The following is a 21872-nucleotide window of genomic DNA, read 5'->3' on the forward strand; positions in this document are numbered from 1 at the left end:
TAGTAAGGAAAGATTCTCACCAGGATGTTTTGTATGCTACTGCTTAGTTTTGATGGAGTCCTTGTGCAGCACAGCGGCACATGGGTCGCTGTGCTGCACAAGGACTTTATTTGCACAATTAATATTGCACGTCAAAGTTTGTCATTGCGCACTCATCACATCGCGTTAATATGATTCCCCTTGAATCGTATTGTGATGATTTCTGTACCTGCACTAGACTGCGCTTTTAAAAGAAGTGATTACTGTTTAGCGTAACGTTCAGCAAACATTTTCTGTTCATTTCTGAATTATAAGAAAACATGAAATGCATTTCTTTGAAATAAAAGAATCTCACGTTGAACTCACCCAAGTTTTACGGGTTACAGATTTGATGAACTCGAAACCGTTAAATGAAATTTGACAATGACATTTTTGATACAGAACGAATTTCGATAAATGTTTGCTATATTATCAGAAAATATTATGCAGAGTGTCTGATCGGACTTACTTTGAAGAGAAGACGCAACTTCGAATCCTGTCTTATTCTTTGTCATACCATTCCGGATACATTTTCTTTTTTTTTTTTTCTATAAGTGCCCAAGTTGGGTCATTTAAGAAAAGACCCCACAATCCTATCACAAAGAAGAAGATTAAAGCAGTTAACTTTATTACATTTATGTATTCCTAATGAAACCCAGGTTCTTATAAATATCCTTAAATACTTGATAAGAGATGAAATATTTTCGATAAAGAGACCATTAGTTATTTCTTTCTTGATCTTGAAACAGGACTATTTCAAGATCAAGACCATTTGCGATAATGAAATGTTAAAAAGGAATCTAATCAGTCTCAAGAACTGAAATACCGAACCAGATGCGCTTCTGAAATCGAAAGATTACCATCCACATTCAAGTTTAAAATAGCAACGCTGAAGACCACTTTTCAGGGTTGATTGTTAATATCCTTACTTTGCAGAAAGCACCTTTCTGCTAAGTACAAGGATGAGAAAAATAGACTTTGGAGAGTTTGTCAGGTACGCCGGCAGGTGTTCTTGGAATGAGAGTGGCAGTACGTTTACTAGGATTGCGACATATCATCAGTTGATCCAAAAATACAGTTTTGAATTAGCAGGAACGTTTTGAGCGATGCTATAAATATATAAATATTATATATTTATTATATAATATAATAATAAATAATAAATAAAAAATATATAATAATAAAAATATAATAAATTTCTCTCACATAATTAAAATATTGAATTATGAAATATAGCCAAGTTGAGTATATTATATATATATAATAAATTGCTTTTAGCACTTACCAGACTAATGCAAAACTCACTCGAATTTCTCCAGTCTTCTATAGTGACTGTCATATTTGTTATTAATAAACATCTTAATATATCTGCATTATATAACTTAACTCGGAGAGTTGTAAGACGTCAAGCTGTTTTGCAGCCTTTAATAAAGTTGTCAAATATGATGCATAGTGGATGCAGACTTGACGTTTTGTAGAGGAAGATAGCGAAATACTTGACATTTTTGTTAGATTAAAATAATTTACTCAAATGTTTTATTAATAATATTCATTTCCAACTTTTAATTTGTATTAGAGCTGGAAAAATATAAGTAGAGAGAGATTTCTTTTGCTCCATTTTCTTGCTTAATTGAAAATTAACATCTCTCTCTCATCCACACACAATGCTCATAGAGCCTATATTATTTTTGAGCATAGCATTGGACCATATGCTCCATATATATTTTATTTTATATTTTTATAGGGCACTGAAGAAATAATAGTTATTATTATTTAGAACTGATTTGTTTTTTGTTATCGTCTGTCTAAATATATTACGTTCTACACATACATTGCATATGTATTACTTACTGCTAATAAACGTAATATATTTAGACAGACGATAACAACAAATAAACGATATATGAACCTCACACGAATGGTAACAAACCTGTAACAATGCCCGTATGTGGGAAAGTAGCAAGTGAGAAAGAAGGAATCTGTTAGTCTGTTTCTTGAATAGGAATTTGGTTGTATTCATTAGGGAAAACGGTATGGGAGAAGGCTGTTCCAAAGAACATAAGTACGTGGGATGAAGGGGAGACGATGAAAAGTTGGTTTGATAAGTTTGGAGTGTGATTACGTGTGTTTCTACATGATTAGAGTATAGTGAAGGAATGGTAGTGGCCAGTTCAGTAGAGCAACATGGAAATATCTATAAAAGAGCTAATATAGAAACAGAGTGTCTGTGAGAGATGGTAATCTATTAAGATTATCTTTATCCCATTTGGGAAAGGTGAGAAAATCAGTTTTAATCCATTGGTTATAAATCTTGAATCATTTGAGTACTACAAATTTTCTTGAATGAAAAAGAGGAGCGAAATGCACTGTCATCCGCAAAACTATGGTAGGATTTGAGGTTATGAGAGGTTACTGATGTACTGGAGGAAGAGTGTGGGTAAAAGTACAGTACTCTGGGATACATCATCATTGATAGAGAAAAATGTGATGAGAAAAAAAAAACTGCCTACCATGGCACACTGTGAAAACTAGAGAGGACGCTAGCAATCCAGTCAAAGGGTAAGAAGGAGACTATAAGATGGTGACTTGATAGGAATCCTCGATGCCAGAGCCCATCAGTTGCCTTGCAAATATTAAGAGCAACCACTTGAGTTTCTTCAGACTTTTCTGTGGCTTACGTTCAAGGTAGGAAAGATTAGCTAGAAATTCTGTTGTACAATGAAAATATCCTAATCCATACTGGTGATCACTAATTAATTTATTGGTCTGCAGATATTGGAAACGTTGGCTGCTAAGAACTTTCTCTATTATTTTCGAGAGTATTATAAATTGCTATCATGCTATATGGTAGACGCCAGATGAGGATGTTAACTTGTGTAGGCGTTAAGAATAAGTTTTTATCCCAGGGCACAATCCGAACCAGGGGACTTTTTTTTAGTATCAAAACTAATTGAGATTTTTCGGATGTCCTTCTGGCACAAGATTAGAGGTGGGGTGCTCGCAGTACACCTCTGATTTTTGCAAAAAGGAAATAGAAAATTTGTGAGGAAAAGACTGATTCTAAGAATCTTGTCTTTAATTGATTTTACTATAATAGTACCATCAGAACGTGAAAGAGAGAGGTGAAAACAAGGAAGGACAGAAGTTATGCCCAGTAACCTTAGCGAGGGAGGAGGCAAACTTAGCTCATTTTGTCCTTACGGCGTGTGTTTGTTGATTATTGTACAGTTTTTGATTCCTGAAGATGTTATTCATCTTCAGGAATCAAATACTTGCATAATTAAATTCCATGTGGCTATCTAACTGTGTTTTAGCTATAAAGAGCAAGCAGCCACATTAAAATTTGTTGTGCGAAAATATGCTAATATACCATAACTCGTTATACGCATTTTTGTATACACGTGGTTTCATTTCTGTAAATAAGGGGTCGGCCTGGTTGGCTGAGTGGTTAGCGTATCTGTTCTCCAGCCAAGGGCTGCGAGTTCGAATCCCATCAAGGGCATGGACGTTTTGTGATTGTCCTACTAACGGTTTTCCATATGTACTGCTCTAATCTGTGTCCTTGCGCAGTATGACTTTTGATGTCTTTGCGGCATAAAAATCAAATCTATACATAAGAATTACGGCTGTTTCCTATGCCATGTCGAGGAAGCTTCTGGGCTTGCAACCTGTTTCCTACTGTCCAACAACGGATCCGAGACCCTCGGCTGGCAATATGCCAAGAAGAGTCAATTCATGTTGAAGGGGAGAAAGAAATAAGGCGATGTACGAATCCGCTACCAACATGCGAAATCACGTGCTTTATACGTAAATTTTCCAACTGTCGTACAAGCAAAATAGTTACCACTTTAAACACTAGAATTTTCATAAAAGAAAAGCTAATTTTTCGACATATAATAATAAACACTCATCCCACGAAACGCATATCGGAATGAATTCGCCTTTTTCTGACATGCGCATCTGTGGTCGCACAGTACCTCCGACCACTGTGCTCGGTGATAATACTTTTTTTTTATGTAGCTCCCACCCCCGAAAGTTTTTTTCTGTAAACCTTTTCTTATTTTTTAATCGATTTTATAATTTTTTTTTTGTATTTTTACATAGTCCGGAAACCCTGTTCTAGAGATCAAAATTTCATTTGATAGTGAAATTTATTTCCTACCAAAAGCATCTCCACTATTGTATTCATCTGTAAATATGAAGATCTGACGAAAGATTACAAAGCAACAGACACATTTTGCTTCAAGTTGTGTGTGTGGTGATGGACTGCTATAACAGTGGCTATGTGTTTTCCAGAATCTCAACATGACTGGTGAGGCTGCATCTGCAGTTCACGTTGCCGCTGCATCTGCAGTTCACGTTGCCGCTGAAGAATTTCATGGTCTCTTCAGAGACCATGATATTCTTCAGCGGCAAAGACCACTTAGAGAAAAGATAGCAGAAGTAGGTTACAAACCGAAGCAGATGTTTAACCTGGATGAAACTGGCTTGTTTCCAGGGCCGATTTTATCATTAGGCGAACATAGGCAATCGCCTAGGGGCGATAAGCTTCGGGGCACCAGATTTTGCAACATAGTTCGGGGAAAAAATATATAGAGACAATGTATAGGGCTTCTAAATTTTCTTTGCCTAGGGGCATCAGATACTCTCGGACCGGTCCTGCTTATTTCGGAAGCATATGCCCAGTGATGCCTTCATACACATCGAAGAGAATGTGCCTAGGTTTAAAGCCACCAAAGACTGCTACACGTTGCTTTTGGGAGGCAATGCTTCTAGGCAGGGACGTCGCCAGATTAGATCGCGCCCTGAGGTAACCAATTAAATATCTCCCCTGATGGATTATAAGATAAAAATATAAGAAAATCTACAATTGCGATTTTGTTTTTATTACAAGAGAAACATTAATGCAAAACGATTGCATAATAATATTAATTAAATGTTTGCTCTCTGTTTATAAGCTCTTCTATACCTTTATATCTTTAATCAAGATAGAGATGGACATAGTATAAGCTATGTCCACCTCTATCAATATAGTTGCTAGACCGACCAATCTTTCTTGGGTCATTGCGGTTCGCAAATAATTTTTAATCAGTTTAAGCTTGGAAAAACTTCTATCCGCACTTGCTACTCTAACAATTCCTATTAGCGTAGCAATGGCGCCTACCGCAATATGGCTGAACGAACGCCCTTATTAAGCCGCGCCGTAAGGCAGGCTGCCTCTGTGTTACGCCCTGTCGACGGTACTGCTACTTCTTCTAGGAACTACAACATAAGACCTTTCATGGTGTATCATTCAGAAAACCATCAGTCACTGAAGGGATATGTAAAGTCAAGATTGTCTGCATTTGGAGAGCGAATTAGAAGGGCTGGAAAACAGCACAGACTTTCAGGGAATATTTTTCAGAAGAATTGCACATATACTATCTTGAAAATGAAGAACCTTGTTTTATACATACAGAATATTTTATTTACTATTCTTGTGCCTTAATATGAAAAATAGGTGCGTTTTGATTAAATTCATCTTGAAAAATCGGAATCTTGCTCGCTTGGGAACGCAATTTCCATTATCCTATGCTGTTAGCCTCCCGTTTTACGCATTTTCAATGTACACGGCGATTCTCAGAGAACGCAGTCCCCGCGTATAACGAGAGTTATCTATATTCTGATATTTACGTGTAGTTCATCACAGAGAAAAAGTTTTTTTTTTTTTAATGTTAAATCTAATTCATTGATTCTTGACTACATCCGTTTTCCTTAATGGAAACTCCTTGCTTCCTGAAGTAGGTACGTGCATTTAGTTTAAGGAAGTAAGTTCTGCTAAAGAAGGCGAATCAATTTGAAAGTTAACAGAGTAAATGAGTTTTATCAGGTAACTAATTTTTCACTATAAACAAAAAAAAAAAAGCAATATAAGTTAATGTGCTAATTGACATCTTTCTCACAACTCAAGTCAGTTTGTTTTAGCTGTGAAGAGAAGCGTCATATGTGGCTTACACGTCACAGAAATCAATTAAATATCGAGAATTGATCAAAGTGGAGTGCGGGAAGTAATTAACGAGCGTCCTTAAAATTGTTTTCGCAATTACGAACATGCTGATTTTCTTACTTCTAGAATATCGATCGTTTGAAATAGCTTAACATTATGCATTTTCAGTGCCCTGTAATACATTATTTCTTCATATCTTTGCTGGCTATCCCAATTTTCAGTAATTTCAAGATATGAATTCTACCTTTTCTTTTAGTGCATAATATTTGATTTAGCTGAATTGAAACCTTTGTTATTAACCAAGCGTCCAGCACCCTTAAAAAAATAATATATATAAGTTTAAGCCGTTTTATGGTTTTGTCCCCAAACAGAAGTGTCTTTCATTTAGAGCGGTGAATACAAAGAATTTCCTGTAAGTTGCATGGTTGTGCAACAATCCATTAAGGCCGTAAGATTAACAGTTGCATGTTTCCTCGAACAACAATGCCGTGGTACACATCTTTTCATCATTTCGATAATTAGAGCATATACGAGAATTCATTCTACGCATGGAAGGAAAAATAAAGGATACTTTAGTGCTTACCGAGGCGGAAAAATACGTGTACACACTAGTGAAATTGCTACCGAAACTTTACAATAAAGATATTTCGGTTGCGTTTGCTTGACTAAAGAATACGTTTTTTTTTTTTTTTCAAATAAAGTTTCTTTATGGATTAAAATGTATAACTATATTGGAAGCACTCGATTTCAAGTTCCAGAAACATTCTTGTTGGAGAGTATGATGTGTAAAGATTGAAAAATTAAAGAAAAAAAAATAAACAAATGACGAAGCCTCTCGGTTCTGCTATATGCGTAGATGCAGAAGCCGACGGTTAGTGACGTCACAGAACTTCATAAAGATATTTTCACAGGAGGAGTAAAATAGAGCTTAGGCGAACTTACATAAACTGTGTCCTGCTATAATATTAGGGTAATATCTATATTGCATTATTATTGCTAAGTCCCATATCTACATGTTGTTTGTTTTATATATTAAAATTTCAAGTTTTTTTGGGGGGGGGGGTAGTCACTCTCTTGTATTTAAATCTAATATGCTGGTTTGCGTGCAGCTTGGTTATGCTGACTCATTACTTACATCATGCAAATTAAGTTTAAACTTCCGACGACTCATCTGTTAACAGTGCCAAAAGGAAAGGAAGAGCAAAAGGCGACTTAATTGGAAGAGTACTATACGGGCTTAATGCATAATATTAGGGTGAGATTGTTTTATTTTCAGTCTCCCAAGTAGTGTAGAATGATTTGTCTTTAAAATACCATTATAAATATTGTTATTATTATGTGACACTTCCAAGTAGCCCTTAATTCTATTTCAGGGATTTTTATTTTTTATTTTTTTTTCATTTTTAAACTGGTGAAATATATGTTTACATTTCTCTTCACGGAAATCCTAATAAATGCTTGATATTGCAGGATCTTATTTTGTCACTGTTAGAAACTCTACAAGTTGGCTGCCGAGGACTATTTGAAAACCCAGCGCTGCATTTATCATGTCATGGAGTGTAATATTTACCAGCCTGAAGCCATATAGTGTTATCAGTGCTGTCCGTGATAAGCAGAACAACCCCGTTTTAAAATAACTGACCATTTTAGAAAGCGCACAGCGCTAGAAGGCAAAAGTTTTCGTATTTATTATTTAATTAATCATCGTTACAATATAATAAAGTTATTGTTCGAAGACACAACATCACGTCATTTGCCCACTCATCTAAATAAACAGATAACAACCAGATTTCTCTTGCATTTCAGCACTCAAACAGGGCCTACCTAAGATAAATTTGCCGACTGCAGATTTAATGAAGAATATGACAGTTTTATAATTATGACAGAAACTATGAAAGCATCTGTTTAATTTTGTTAGCTAAGAGGGAAAGCAAAAAAAAAAAAAACAGTTTTAATTTAAATATTAGTAAAACAAAAGTGATGAATTCTGGCCATCTATGAATGCATGATCGAAGAAGATAAAATAGAGGTGATTGGAAGTTATGATTTTCTGGGATCCAGAGTAAGAAATGGTCAGTTTGAAGATGAAATAAAAAAAAGAAGGATAGCAGAGCAGGAAAAGAGCTATGTTTAACTTGGCAAAAATTATGTTTTAGTAAGACCAAAAGTTAGAATTATTAAGTCTTTCCAGTGGTGGTGATGTATGGATGTGGAAGATGGATCATTAAGAAAAAAAAGACAAAACGAATTGATTCATTTAAATTATGGACGTAGAGGAGACTTAAGATCTCATGGACAACAAGAATGTCTTTCAAGAAGGTTTTAGAGAACATAAGATACTCTTTGGAAACGTTGATTACTAAGCAGAAGTTAATGTAATTTGGACGTCTTATATGAGCATATGAATCACTAGTAAAAGCAGTATGTTAGAGAAAGTTGCAATTGAGAACGAGAGAAAGACAGCGAAAGCGTTGAATGGACAACATAAGGGAATTTACCAACATGAAAAGACAGGAAACTGAGTGAGATGATGGTTACAAGGTCACTCAAAAAATAATAAAAAAAATTAATGATTTTTTAATACTGTTACGATTAACCTTTTCCTCAGTTAAAACATAACTTTACTGGAAATATGACATCACGCGGCTCACTCTATTTCAAATAAATCCATTATTTGCATTTTACCTTTTATTAACTAATTTTTTTACCACTGAAGATGCTCTGTAATTTTCAGACGGAAATATATTGGCCTTAGAATAAATTATTACTTTTATCTTTAGTTTACGTGTAAATAATTCATAAAACCATAATTGTAAAGCATAATATTGAATGGTAAAGTTATTTATCCAGTCAATCTCCGAAAGAATTTTAATGGAAGGCAACATTAGAAAGCTGATTGGCCTAATACTAAATGGGAATGGCATGTAAACTAAATATTCCGAGAAAGCACGCTAATAATCTTCATTTTACAGCTCCTGGATTTTTCATCTATTCAATATATATATTTTTCGCGAAGTGGGTTTGTCTTGTGTAATAACTGCTTGGTCGACATGTAATTGGGTGCGTGTAGGAGTTGGGGACAAGTGTTATAGAATTACCTCTTCGAAAAAAAAAATTAACTTGTGCTGAATAGTATGGGAATTATTACACTATACCTCATCAACTGTAATTCCATTTCATCAGTATTTCTATAGCTCATTAATTATTGGTAGTGCTATTTGATAGTTTTTTTCTTCTTCTTTATTTTATACATAAAAAGTTTGGTTAAAGAAATAAGTATCTTAACAAATTGAATGGAATGCATTCGAATTGCGGGCCTGGTTGGTTTGAATGGTTAACTTATCCGCTTTATCATCAGCTCAACAGGCTGCTGATTCATGTTAGTGTTTGCTGATTGCTCTTAGCTTGGAGATAAACTTTATCGCTGGTGTTAGACTACCGCCCCGTTTATTGGAAGCCTGAAGTAGCTTGAATATAGGTCCATGTTTGGTCTCTAGTAATATTTTAATAAAAACTAATTTAATAAAACGAATGAATACTATTGGTTATTAATGCAAATAGATATAGGAAAAAATATAAACATTTTTAAATTAAAAAAAAAATAACCCTTACTCCACTTATGATACTAATGTACTGTAGGTTTACAACCTCTTGTGAGTGTGAATAATATTAAAAAAATTCATAACATATAAAATGCATTAAAAGTTTAAACTCATTGAACGTATCCTTGAATCTGCTTTTTTTAACAACAAAAAAAAAAAAAAAAACAGATTTCGATACAACTTGCTCTAAGATTTATGATGTATAATTCAGTATCATATTCTTCTGCAAGGTGTGACAAAATTCAGCTTAATCTTGATTGACATGTTAAGCAGCTCTACTGAGATCCTTCTTAATAAATTCAAAGTTTTGAAGACTCTTCCTTATTATATTGCTCAAGTTAATTAATAGTCCTTCTGTATCTCCGTTTGAGTGATGCGATATAGTACTATAACATATACAGATATAATCACCAAGGAAGAAATACATTACTTCGAATGACTTCATTTTTCTGGGCATATTTAAAATGCTTTAAGTTAGCCAGTGTCAGACGGAGGTCAACCTTTATTCATCAATAAGTTGGATATTTCCCTCAACAAAACAGGCAAACCAAAAATCACATTATGGATTACGAAAGCCAGTTATTAGCCCAATACACGGAAGGATGAAAGGATGGTGATATTTCAAATATGAAAAATTCCTGACGTCTTCGAATGCACTGAGCTGTATTACCAGGTGCAGATCACAATTATATTGTAACTAGAGCTTCAGCCCGCATAGCGCTCTAATAGATGAACAGTGTAATTTACTTAACTAACTAAATAAATAAAAACTTCCAGACACCAGCGGAAACTCATACTAACTCTCTGCCACGTGGTATAGCTGTTCCTTCAACTTGTTGGTATAATTTGTTTTGTATACTGAAATAATCAGAATGGATTAAAAGTCAAAACGTTTGTTGATATCAGGAGAAAAATCTTGTGTAAGTAATTTCGTATTGTGTTTCATTGTCAACGTACTGAGGATGCCTATGATACATAAGCGAAAATTTTACAGCTAATAAATTCACGTAAGTTTAAGTTTCTGTCTTTAATGTTTTGCTAACGGTAAGTCTCTTTTTGGTTTCTTGTTAACTAGTGCTATGTGAATTTGGTAGGAAAATTTCGAAATAATCAGAATCACTTTCAGATAGACAACATTGATGGGTATTCATCATTGACGAATACCCATCAATGTTGTCTGGTGGTATTGATGGGTATTGCAAATTTTAAGAGGAAGAGAATTTCGAGGTCTTGTTTATTACGCACTACCAAATTATATTTTCAGTTCTGTTATTCAGTTTTTCAACTTTCAGTTTTTTATTCTGTGCTACCAAATTATATTTTCCATTAGTTGACTAAAGGCTAAAATTGTGTACGAGCACAAATAGTAGCACACAATGATATTTCAAATGCATCATTTATTTTTATTTTTCAAAATGTTTTTTCTGTATCGTTTTCTGCATTTTCTTCAGTATTCACCTTGTCATTCTCGAAGTCTTTTAGTTTCATTATTATTTAGTTCTTCCATTCTGGTAAAGGAAGCACAAGTTATCAACTTGTGCTTCATTGGATACTATGCGAATCAACACAAATTGTGTTGAATCACGTAATATCCAAGTACTGTACTTTAAAACAGTAAAAACATTTTAATTGATTAAAAATTAACTCGCGCATGATTCTACGTGTGATGATTTTTCATGATGAAATTTGGTAAAGATCGTTTTTATTACATTTGGAAGTTGTATATTAATTAAAATATATAGACCAAACAGTACTTGTTCATATGTTTTAAAACATTATTCACAGTCATCTAAAAATAATCCCGTGTGAAGCACTGACTAAATGAGTTATGTGACGGTTAAAGAAGGTTAATAAAATTAATTGAATTCTATAAAAGTAACAGTACGCATAAGGTGTGGTATGTAACTGCGCACTGTAAAGCTCCAAAAGTCATTGAAGATATATAAAAATAATTAAGTTAAACTAGGTCGGATAAAAAGCAGTTTTGTTTCCATAATCCAATTACAGTTTATATAAGGTGATTACAATGGTTAATAGTGGAGATCAGTGGCGGCTCGTCCATAAGGGCTGTATTGAATGCAGCTCCAGCGTTGAGTATACTAGCGAGTGGTACTGGCCAGTATACTCAACATTGGAGCTGCATTGAATTCAGCCCTTATGGACGAGCCACCACTGGTGGAGATACATATATTGCACTGTTTCTAGATTTTACAAGCCTATCACATGGTAGATTAGCATGTGTGTTATGTGCCATTCAGTCGTTTTCGACTGTTGGTGATCCTGTGAACAAAGGCTCTCTCCATTTCCACTTGACTTCTTATTCCTTCTTTCAGCAATTGTAAGTTCAAGTTGGTTCTTTTATGTTGTCCATTTAACTCTTTTGTGGTCTTTCTCTTCTTCTCATGCCCTCACTCTTCCCCAACATAACCGCCTTTTCCAATATTTCATCTGCTTGCATAATATGTCCAAAGTACATCAACTTCTGTTTAGCGATCATCGCCTCCAAAGAGCATTCTATATTTATACTCTCTAAAACTTTCTTATTGATCATTCTTGCAGTCCATGAGATTCTTCACAGTCTCCTCCACATCCATAATCCAAATGAATCAGTTCACCTTTTTTTTTTTTATCTTTCTTCTTAATAATTCACCTTTCACATTCATACGCCACTACTGGAAATACCATTGCTTTGATAATTCTAACTTTCGTGGCCTTACACCTCTAGTTTTCATAAATTTTGTTGGGTTTTTAACATAGCTTTTTCCCAATGATTGTTCTTCTTTTAATTTCATCTTCACATTTATCATTTCTGATTCTCCAGTAAATCAACTTTCAACGATCTTTATTTTATCTCCCTCTATTAATAATTCATCTAAATTGCCAGAAGCCATAATTTTTTTAACAATAGAATCAACCGCTCCAGATCTTTCTTAGTTTCTGCTGTGGGAGTTGCGTTATCTGCATATCTTAAATTATTTACTTTTCTGCCACCAATCATAATTCCTGCTGGGTCTTTGTCTAAGTTGGTCATTCTCATAATATATCATCTCATCTTCCTTTTTTCCTCTTTTTACCTTGCGGTGTCGAGGGTTTATTAATCATCGGATCCCATACCGTTCACAGGACAAGGTGGTCAGCCTTACACCCCGGTGTGTCCTACGTCCGCAGTGGTGTTGAGTTCTCAAAGCCGGTTTGCCTGCTTATGAAAAATCCTAGATAAACTGGCGAGAAAAACCCCACTGTCCACGCCCAAGACCGGCTAACTTGGCTATGGCTGAGGAAGATCCTTCAAATCTTCACGTCACCAACGGGAATCGAACCTCGACACTCATTCCCCAGGCATATGATTGCGAAGCACCCAGCCACTAGGCTAACTGCGCGGACTCTCATAATATATTCACTATAAATATTAAAAAGATAGGGCGACATTATACAACCCTGCCGCACCCCATTTTTTCCTCTCGAGTCTCTAAAGACTGTTTATATCGAAGCTTCTTGATTGTCATACATCTCTCTTATCAAGAGAATTTCTCTATAGATTAGAATATAGATTACTGCAAATGGGTTTGGATAATTAAAAACTGGCTCTCTAATAGATATCAAAGGGTTGTACATGGAGGGTGTGGCTCGGAGCAGTAGAATTGTCCCCCCTTTAGACCGATAGTATTTCATCTGTGTGCGAACGGTATTTAGATGATACTGATGCTTGTGTGTGTGGGGTGGGGAAATCTCGTTAATATTTGAATATACTGGCTGTGTGAGAAGAGTAGAGCGTTACAGTTCTACATAAATAAATGTAAAGGTTTCAATTTAGAATTCTTTTAAGGAAGGATCTTCCTTAAAAGAAGACTGCGGAAGCAAGAGAGCTTTATTAAAACGGCATATTGAAAAAAAAATCAATGAACATATTTTATACCTTGTAAGAACAGCGAAGAAGTAGTGAGAAGAACACAAAAAGTAAAGAGAATAATATAAGTAGTTCCACTATATAAGGCTTTGATCAGTCCAAATTGGTAGGCTGCATTTTGAGGAAGCTTTGGAAGGAGTTCGGAGGCGGATAAGAAAGGCAACATCAGGTCTTTGGAATGCTAGTAGATAGGTTGAGGGAGTGTAATTTTCAAAGTTTTGTAAATAGAAGGAGGAGTAATCTTACGAACATGCAGTGTATTATTTTTTGGATGGAGAGTGATGGGTAAATGAATGCGTTGCTGGACGAAATGATGCGCAAATGGTGAATCAGTTTAAGGCAAAATATGACAGATACTGTAGCTTTTTATTCTCTTAGTTTACCACCGCTACTTTGGAGTCTTTGACTTTAAAGGTATTTGTTGATAATAAATTCCTTTTTCTTCTTAATTGGTCAGAATTATGACCAATTAAGAAGAAATAAGATAAAGTCAATGCCAAGAGGATATTTAGGGTATTATTCCATTTGGACAAGCTCCAAACATATTTGGAGACTGTCCATATAGAACAGGGGTCGTGAACCTTTTTGAACCAAAGAGCCATTCCACCAAAAAAATTAATTAAAACAAAATTTTGGGTGCTGCAACTTCCGATTTTCCTGGTGACTCAAAGTTGCAGTTAGTTCAAACTTAGGTAAATTTGTTTTTAATTCAGTACTTCCAATATCAAATACCCTTTTATGTTTGCATATAAATTTTTTGTATGTTCAATAAATAAAACAACATTAATTAAGTTTGATTAAGTTTTTAATCAAAAACATGTTTAAGTAAGTATAATCTTGCCAAATATCAGAATTTGTAATGCAAAAAAGAATTAGTCCGAACAAAAATACAATATTATGTATTTTAATAGATATTTGATTGTTTTAATTTAAAATTCACTAATAGAAATTCGGATTTGTAATAGTACTGTAATAGTAATTCGGCTTTCAAACTTTCATCACTCAATTTGTTCCTATACTTATTTTTAATATAATTCATTGAAGAGAAAAATTGGCGCAATTGTACGTTGAACCGAAAAGAGTCAAAACCCCAAAAGGAAGTCGCCTGGCATTTGAATAATTAGTTGCGAAAGAATTCCAAAATTTAAATATAATTTCCTGTGGTGTTTCTTCCATAGTTTCCTCATTTTCTTCAATTTGTGCTTCCATTTCCTGAAGTTTTTGTACCCAGATGCTTTTATTCTGAATTTACAGAAGTAGTTCTTCATTTGTAGTTCTGCAATTGATATTCCGGGAAAGCTTCAATATCTATTAATTTTAAATTGCAATTTAACGGATGTAATATAAATTTCATCATCTCCTGACGTTTTTTAAAATCTTGAAATCTGCTTTTAAATGAATCTAAAATTACAGTAATCATTTAAATCGAATATTTTAATAAACTTTTTCTTGATTGAAATTCAATCTATAATTTTTTAGATTTTCAAAATATATAAATTTTTCTACGGTAACATCTTCGAAAAACACTCTTAGTTTCTGTTCAAAGGTAAAGACTTCCTCTAGTCGGGAACCGGCGGCTCCGGAGCCGCCGTTTCCCGACCCCTGATATAGAATAAACACATAGATTGAATTAGCTACATATCGATGTATAGTATCGATTCTGCATACGTCTGTATAGTATTTCGAACAGTATTAAAATATCTTGGGTTCTTGCGTTTATCAAAGTTAAGTAGATCTTCAATCTCATCCAGAGATTTACTGCATTCCCTTGCACGTACCCTTGTTTGTTTGAATCAGAGATTCGCAAAGAAAAACACGATCACATTCATCACAAACCAGAATGTTCCGAACTTCGTTCTTTTAAAAACTTAATAATGGTTTTGAAACATTTGCCGTTCTTTTGAAGTAGTTGCTCTGAAAGTTCATCATTGATGATTTTTTTTTAATTATTCAAAATAGTAGAACCGTAGGCTATATTGATTTTTAAGCTTTATTGTACGTTAGGTTTCACGCCTTAACCTACTAATGTCCCTTTATAGAATTCAATTACTTATATTAACCATCATTAATTTTCCATCACTTTGTCGAAATATCAGTTCTTAGTAAACGGAATCTAACGTAAGTGAATTTCCACATCATGCTTATTCGCATGTTAGTTCTAATAGAAGTTTGCTTTTAAATATTTTACATCTCACATTTTGTGAATGGTGAAAGTACATTTCAGTGCGAACAGCTTTCTTAGCTTTGAAATCATTCGATCATTTTTTATATCTGTTGTCACGCTGATTGCAGCTATCTCATCCTATCAGCATAAACAGTGATTTTGACATGATTAAAAAAAAAAAATCTAAATGGATTAATTTTTTGAAATCTTGGAAATATCTGGACTTAGGTGGATCTCACAGATACTGTCTTACTATCCAAACTGTCTTACTCCAAACTATAGTGCTTCGAAGCATGATTTAGTAACTTTGCTAATTAGAAATCAATTAATCCTAATGCCACATTTTTGTTCGTTTATAGGTGTTGTTTTTGTCACAAATGTCGTACTGAGTTTCGGCAAATTGTGTGTTTGTGTAGTCATTTCTGCATAGCCCAGAAGTTCATCTTTTCGATCTACTTGGGCATAATATTTTGAATAAAGAGGTCCTTCAGAACATTTGATTTAGATTATATGGATCGAGTGACATTTTATCTCTCTCTCTCTCTCTCTCTCTAATCATATTGTTGTGGCTTATGAAAATTAGTTCTTTCGTTGTAAAAAGTTAGAGATAAGCAAGAGGAAAATCGTGATTTAAAGTTTCCTCATATCCTCTTATTAAAAACTGGTTCTGCTATCAAGAGAAAGAAAATGGGAGGAAGTTCTTCAAAATATTATACTTGATACATGTCCTAATAGAAATACTTTAGATTAGAGATTTTTATGCATTTTTTATTATACAACTGGGAAAATTAATTCTCGTAAGATCCTTTTAACGATTTTTTTAAAAATATTGTTTAGCTAAAGTATGCGAAATGAGGAAGCGGAATGGTGATGAACATTTATGCATAAAAGTGACGAAAGGAATGAATTTGGCATTCTTGTTACTCCCCCCCCCCCCCTTCTTTTTTTTTTATAGAGCGAGGCGTTACTCCTTAAAAACAACAACAAAAAAAAACAACGAAAGTTTTTGCAGTCAACAAAAAACAGTCGTGTTTTGGTTTGCAGTTTTTATTTAAAAAAATTGCATGCGCCCCAAGCTTAGTATAAACTCTCCACCCATTAGAATGAATATTAACCGCACAGGCCGTATCCCATGATTTCCTGATCGAAGGGAAGGGAAATGGACACGTACGTGATAGTAAATTGATATTGGTTTCATGGGAGCACAGCAATCTCGGGTGCAAGATTTTTGAGCATTATCTTACGTAATGCTCAAAAATGATTCTAAAGAGTAAGTTTTAAAACACACTTTTAAAGCATTCTCATTTAGCATATTCTGTATCACTATTTGCTGTTTGTCTCCTGTTTAGTGGTTGATTTTCTATATAATTCGTATTATCAGCCATTGTAATCCTCTTAATTAAAAAAATCTATGTACAAACTAATGACCAATCCAACAATGTTCCAGAAATTGCGTTTGAAAGTGTTGTTTCGCCAAAGCACCCAAGTTCTTTCGTTTACTGTAGCATGATTGACTTTTCCTAGTTGTGTCGTCAGACTGGCTGGCTCCATTCGTCAGCCGTGATTGTGACCTTGATGTCCATAATATTCTTTCGTGTGTTCCGTTTAATCTCGAAATCATTAAATTTTAAAACAGCTAGAAATAGCAATGAAAAAAAAATGCATATATATATATATGCAATAAAAAAAAGGGTAAAAAGAGAGAGAGAGAGAGGATAAAAGTTTTGTTATAACATTGCTGACGAGCTCTTATTCGAGAGGAATGACAAAAAAATCGATTACATAGAGCTAAGTGAGCAGAGTCACTTACAAAAACTCCGGCTAGGAACAATGGTTTCGTGAAATGTGGCTATCAAAGTTACAAGTTAACTTTCTCTCTTTCTCTTCCCCCCCCCCCCCACTCTGGTTGGTTGAGTGGATAGCATATCCACTCTCAAACAGGTTAGAATCGTGGATGTCTGTGAATGAATGTTTCTGGTTAGAAAGATGAATTTCATCGCCCATTGTGAAACCACGATCCTGCTTATTCATTCCTGAAATGACTAAAAATGTCGATGTCTAGAGCAGTTTCTGAGGAGAATCTCACAGATACTCTTACTATCCAAACTGCTTTACTCCAAACTTTAGTGCTTCGAAGCATGTTTTAGTAACTTTGTTAATTAGAAATTAATTAATCCTAACGCCGCATTTTTGTTCGTTTTTAGTGTTGTTTTTGTCACAAATGTCGTACTGAGCTTTGGAAAATTGTGTGTTTGTATAGTCATTTCTGTATTTTTTTAAATTTTATATTTTACATAAAAATAAAAAAAAAATACATTGATCTCTTAATTGTGTGTGTGTGGTGGTGGGGGGGGGCTAAAAAAGTGCCTAAATGGTACCAATGTACTATAGGTGTACAACCTTTTGTGGGTAGGCGTCACATATATTATGAGTTGGTACAGTTTTGCCTACAATAAAAAATGCCATAGTCTTGATTTTTTTTTTTTTTAATGAATGGGATACTTTGAAATCAGATATATTCGATTTTTTTTTTTTCCAGCCAGTAACTTTTCCCTACTGCTGGGGTAAAGGCCTCTCCCATTGCGGGAGGATTGGGTCTACTTCTCCATGGGAGAAGTAGAAAAGTTATAATTAAGACGGGTAACTTTGTTACCCGTCTTAATTTCAACTCCCCCCCCCCTTGATAGACCCAACCCTCTTAGATCCATAAAAATTGAATAAGACACAATGGGTTAATGTATTCTTTACAGATGAGTCGTTTTCGTCTTTCCTCCGATTCTAGACGACACTTGATTTGGCGTGAAAGTGGTACTGCTTACCATCGCGAGAATGGTCTTGAAAGAAATAGATACGGCGGTGCTGGGGTTATGGTGGGGGAGAGGAATTATGTTAGATGGACGCAATGAGCTACAAGTGCTGGAAGCAAAGGGACTATGACTGGTGAACTACTGTATATTGTAACGAAGTTCTTCAACGTCATGTTCGATTGTTCCGTGGTGCTGTGGGCGAAGAATTCATTTTTATGGATGACGATGCCACATCACATCGTACACGAGCAGTGGAGATACTTCTGGAGACCGAGGATATTAATCGAATCGAATGGCTAGCACGCTCCGCCGATCTCAACCCCAACAGACACGTTTAGGACGCAGCTCCCTATTGCGTCCAAAACCTAAGGTGTGCATTGCTGTTCGAAATTCTCCTCCAGGAAACAAAAAAGGCCTTATCCTTCTTCTGAAGATGGAGATGGCCAGTTTGCCTCAAGAACTCCTGAATCAGTTGGTGCTAAGCATGGTACGACGTTGTAAGAGCTGCATACAGTTCGGGGTGCACATATTCCATACTGAAATGTCTCTCCGCATAGCTTTGTGTAAATTAATTCTTAAATTAATTTACAGTATTATTTACAGTTAATTAATTTATAAAAGTTAATCAACTACATCATTAGGAAATTTGTAATTTTTTAAAAAAAAAAAAACATATTGTAATTTAATTTATACGAAATTTATATCACATTTTTTGTGTAATATAATTTATTAGTATGCTGGCAATAAATTTATGTCCACATTTGGCTGTAGTCATGAAACCGTTTTCATGTACAGATAAAAATGTAGTTCGTCCTTAGCTTTTGATTTACATTTTCTTTTCTACGTCTTTAATATGTTCAGATATCCTGATTGTCCATTTGTCACATGGCATATACCTCATGAACAGTGGGTTTTATAAACCTCAGGCTTTTAAAGGGGGAGAATGTAAGATTCTTATTTTATTTGGAGAGAACGAACTACTTTTATGCCATGCTGTTAAAGTATTTTAGATATTTTGTCTGTTACCTTCTGAATCTAAGGAAAGGTTACTGCTTGTTCATATTCTCAACTTCCATAGTGATTGGTATTTACTTAAGGGAGGGGGGGGGTTACTATCGATCCTGTTATTGTATCCTTTTTCGCACGAAAAAAGCAAAAAATTTCACATAGTTATGTGAGATATATATATAGGAATTCTCAAGAATTTCAGCATAACCACGCAAAAATTACATTTAGAAGTTTAATACAAATTATTATTTATATTTTATTTCTGAATTTGCGATGAGTCTAACTTGTTTGTGACCTTGTTAGGTGTATTATGCAAAACGTATAAGCATAAAAAGTTCATGTTGTCCATGGGGAAGGTATTCTAAGAGATTTTTTTTTAAAAAAATACTTTAGAATAGTTGGCGACCCATTCAAAAGAGGAGTGCGATCCAAGTTTGGATCGCACTCCTCTTTAGCGATAGTTGTACTTGTGATTTGGCGGTTATTACATCTGCCTAACTGTCAGAAGGTCCCAGGTTTCTTGCAGGAACAGGATTTTTTTGCCGGTCTGGTTGGATGAGTGGATAGCACATATGCTCTTCAACCAACAGCGTAGGAGTCTGTAAAAGCCTACTCTAGACGAGCTTGTATAGCTTCTTGAAATACAGGCTTGTCTTTTTTTTTCTTCTTCTATTTTTTTAATTAAGATAAAGTTAACTTTCGCTGAAAGGCTATAGCGCGATGTCGGCAACCCGACATCGCGCATGATGCAGTCCTTAACCTTAAAACGGCATGCTACTTGGCTTTATTATCCGTATTTATTTTATTATTATTATTATTTTATTTATTTTTTTTTTGTGTGTGCTTGTGTGGCCTTGTGGTAACGCTGCTGCCCTCATAATTCCAGACTGCCAGAATAGAAACTGCTATAATTTAGATTTTAGTCGCTGACAGGAGGAACTTGGAAGCCTAGTTTGGAAGTCGAAAAGACCTGAGTTCAAATCTATATATACGATCATTTTGGTTGAAGGTGAGTTAGCTGATCTTATGCAGAGATGGCAGGCATTTTCCTTCTGAAATTTGGATGTTTCATCCTGAAAAATTGACGAATCGGCCAGAGAACATCGAATTAAAACATACAAAAATAGAGTGATGTTGTGTAGACAGTGGTGTGTTTTCCTACCGCGATGAATAATCGAACCTCATGGAGGCGTCAAGGAGTCCAATAATACTTTTTTTTTTCTCGGCTACTTTTTGGCCGATTTCCGAGTTAGTCGATCTTTGGCGAAGGCAAGTAAAATTTTTATCTTGAAAACTCGGATTGTTAATACTGCAACACAGAAAAATTAACTGTAGAATCATTATTTCGGATAATAATACTAATTAGGGTTCAGAAACATAAGATGTCGGCATTTGTAGTAGTTAGATACGTCAGGGGAGTAGTTTTAATTGCCGATGGGAAAGTTTTAATTGGGTCATACAGGGTCCCGTTTTCAGGTCAGCTGGTACATCAAACGGTTTGAACTGGTTGTGACTGGTCTTTTGAGATCAATTAGTGTGACATTGATCGTTTTGAGGTCACTAGACTGTGTCGTTTATATAACGTGACAGTATACTTTGACAGTATCGTTTCTAGCGTAGTTTTAACGGATGGTTTATTTGCTTCCATATCAAAAAGTAAGCAAATTCATCCCCCCCTCTTGTCCTCTCTGACTAACCTGTCTTGTCTTGTGGTTGGCTGTAGTAAGATCATATGATAGTTCTACGTCATGTATTTCCCTTCAAGGTTTTCCATTAATCAAAAAGTAATTAATCCCCCCCCACGTTTTCGTAATGAGAAGAGAAGGGTACAGTATGATTTAGCTATTAATGATTCTGTAAGTAACTGTAGGCATCCTATTTTCCTTCTTTTCTTGTTTTCAGTTAATAATCTTGTTTTCAATGAAATAATTGAGTCAATTAGCTTTGAGAAGTTCTCTGCAAAGATGATATGCTTCCAAACCACTGGTTCGGGTTAAATACATATTTATTAAGCAAATATTTACATGGAAGACAATAATGAACGCAAATAGCTGTGTTGAGAAATCATTACATAAAAGACACTATACATCTGTAAAGTACATTCCACACCTTCTTTTTACTACACAACAATTCACATTCCTCTATCATCGAAAACGGAGAACAGCGTTTCATAAATGAGGATAACATTTCCAAGAACTATCCATCTGTCAGAGAAGAAGATTCCAAAACCATCTTTATAGAAACATCCTTGCAATTGTATGCAAGAACCTCTGACATAAGACGAAACACGTTAGCATTATTTTGCTTTCAAAACATCAAGATATTGGGAAATACTACTTGTACGATGAATCAATCAATCAATCACGATCCTTGCATTCAC

The 21872-nt window shown here is 34.8% G+C and overlaps 1 protein-coding gene across 5 annotated transcripts in view; it reads left to right on the forward strand.

Annotated features, from left to right (window-relative positions):
* Positions 1–21872, forward strand: part of LOC150101835 (uncharacterized) — a 574375-nt gene that overhangs the window by 130560 nt on the left and 421943 nt on the right. The window lies entirely within an intron of this gene.

The sequence above is a fragment of the Typopeltis vanoorti genome, chromosome 11, assembly GCF_054136105.1.
Source record: "Typopeltis vanoorti isolate ZY-2024b chromosome 11, IOZ_Tvanoo_1.0, whole genome shotgun sequence".
Lineage (NCBI taxonomy): Eukaryota > Metazoa > Arthropoda > Arachnida > Uropygi > Thelyphonidae > Typopeltis > Typopeltis vanoorti.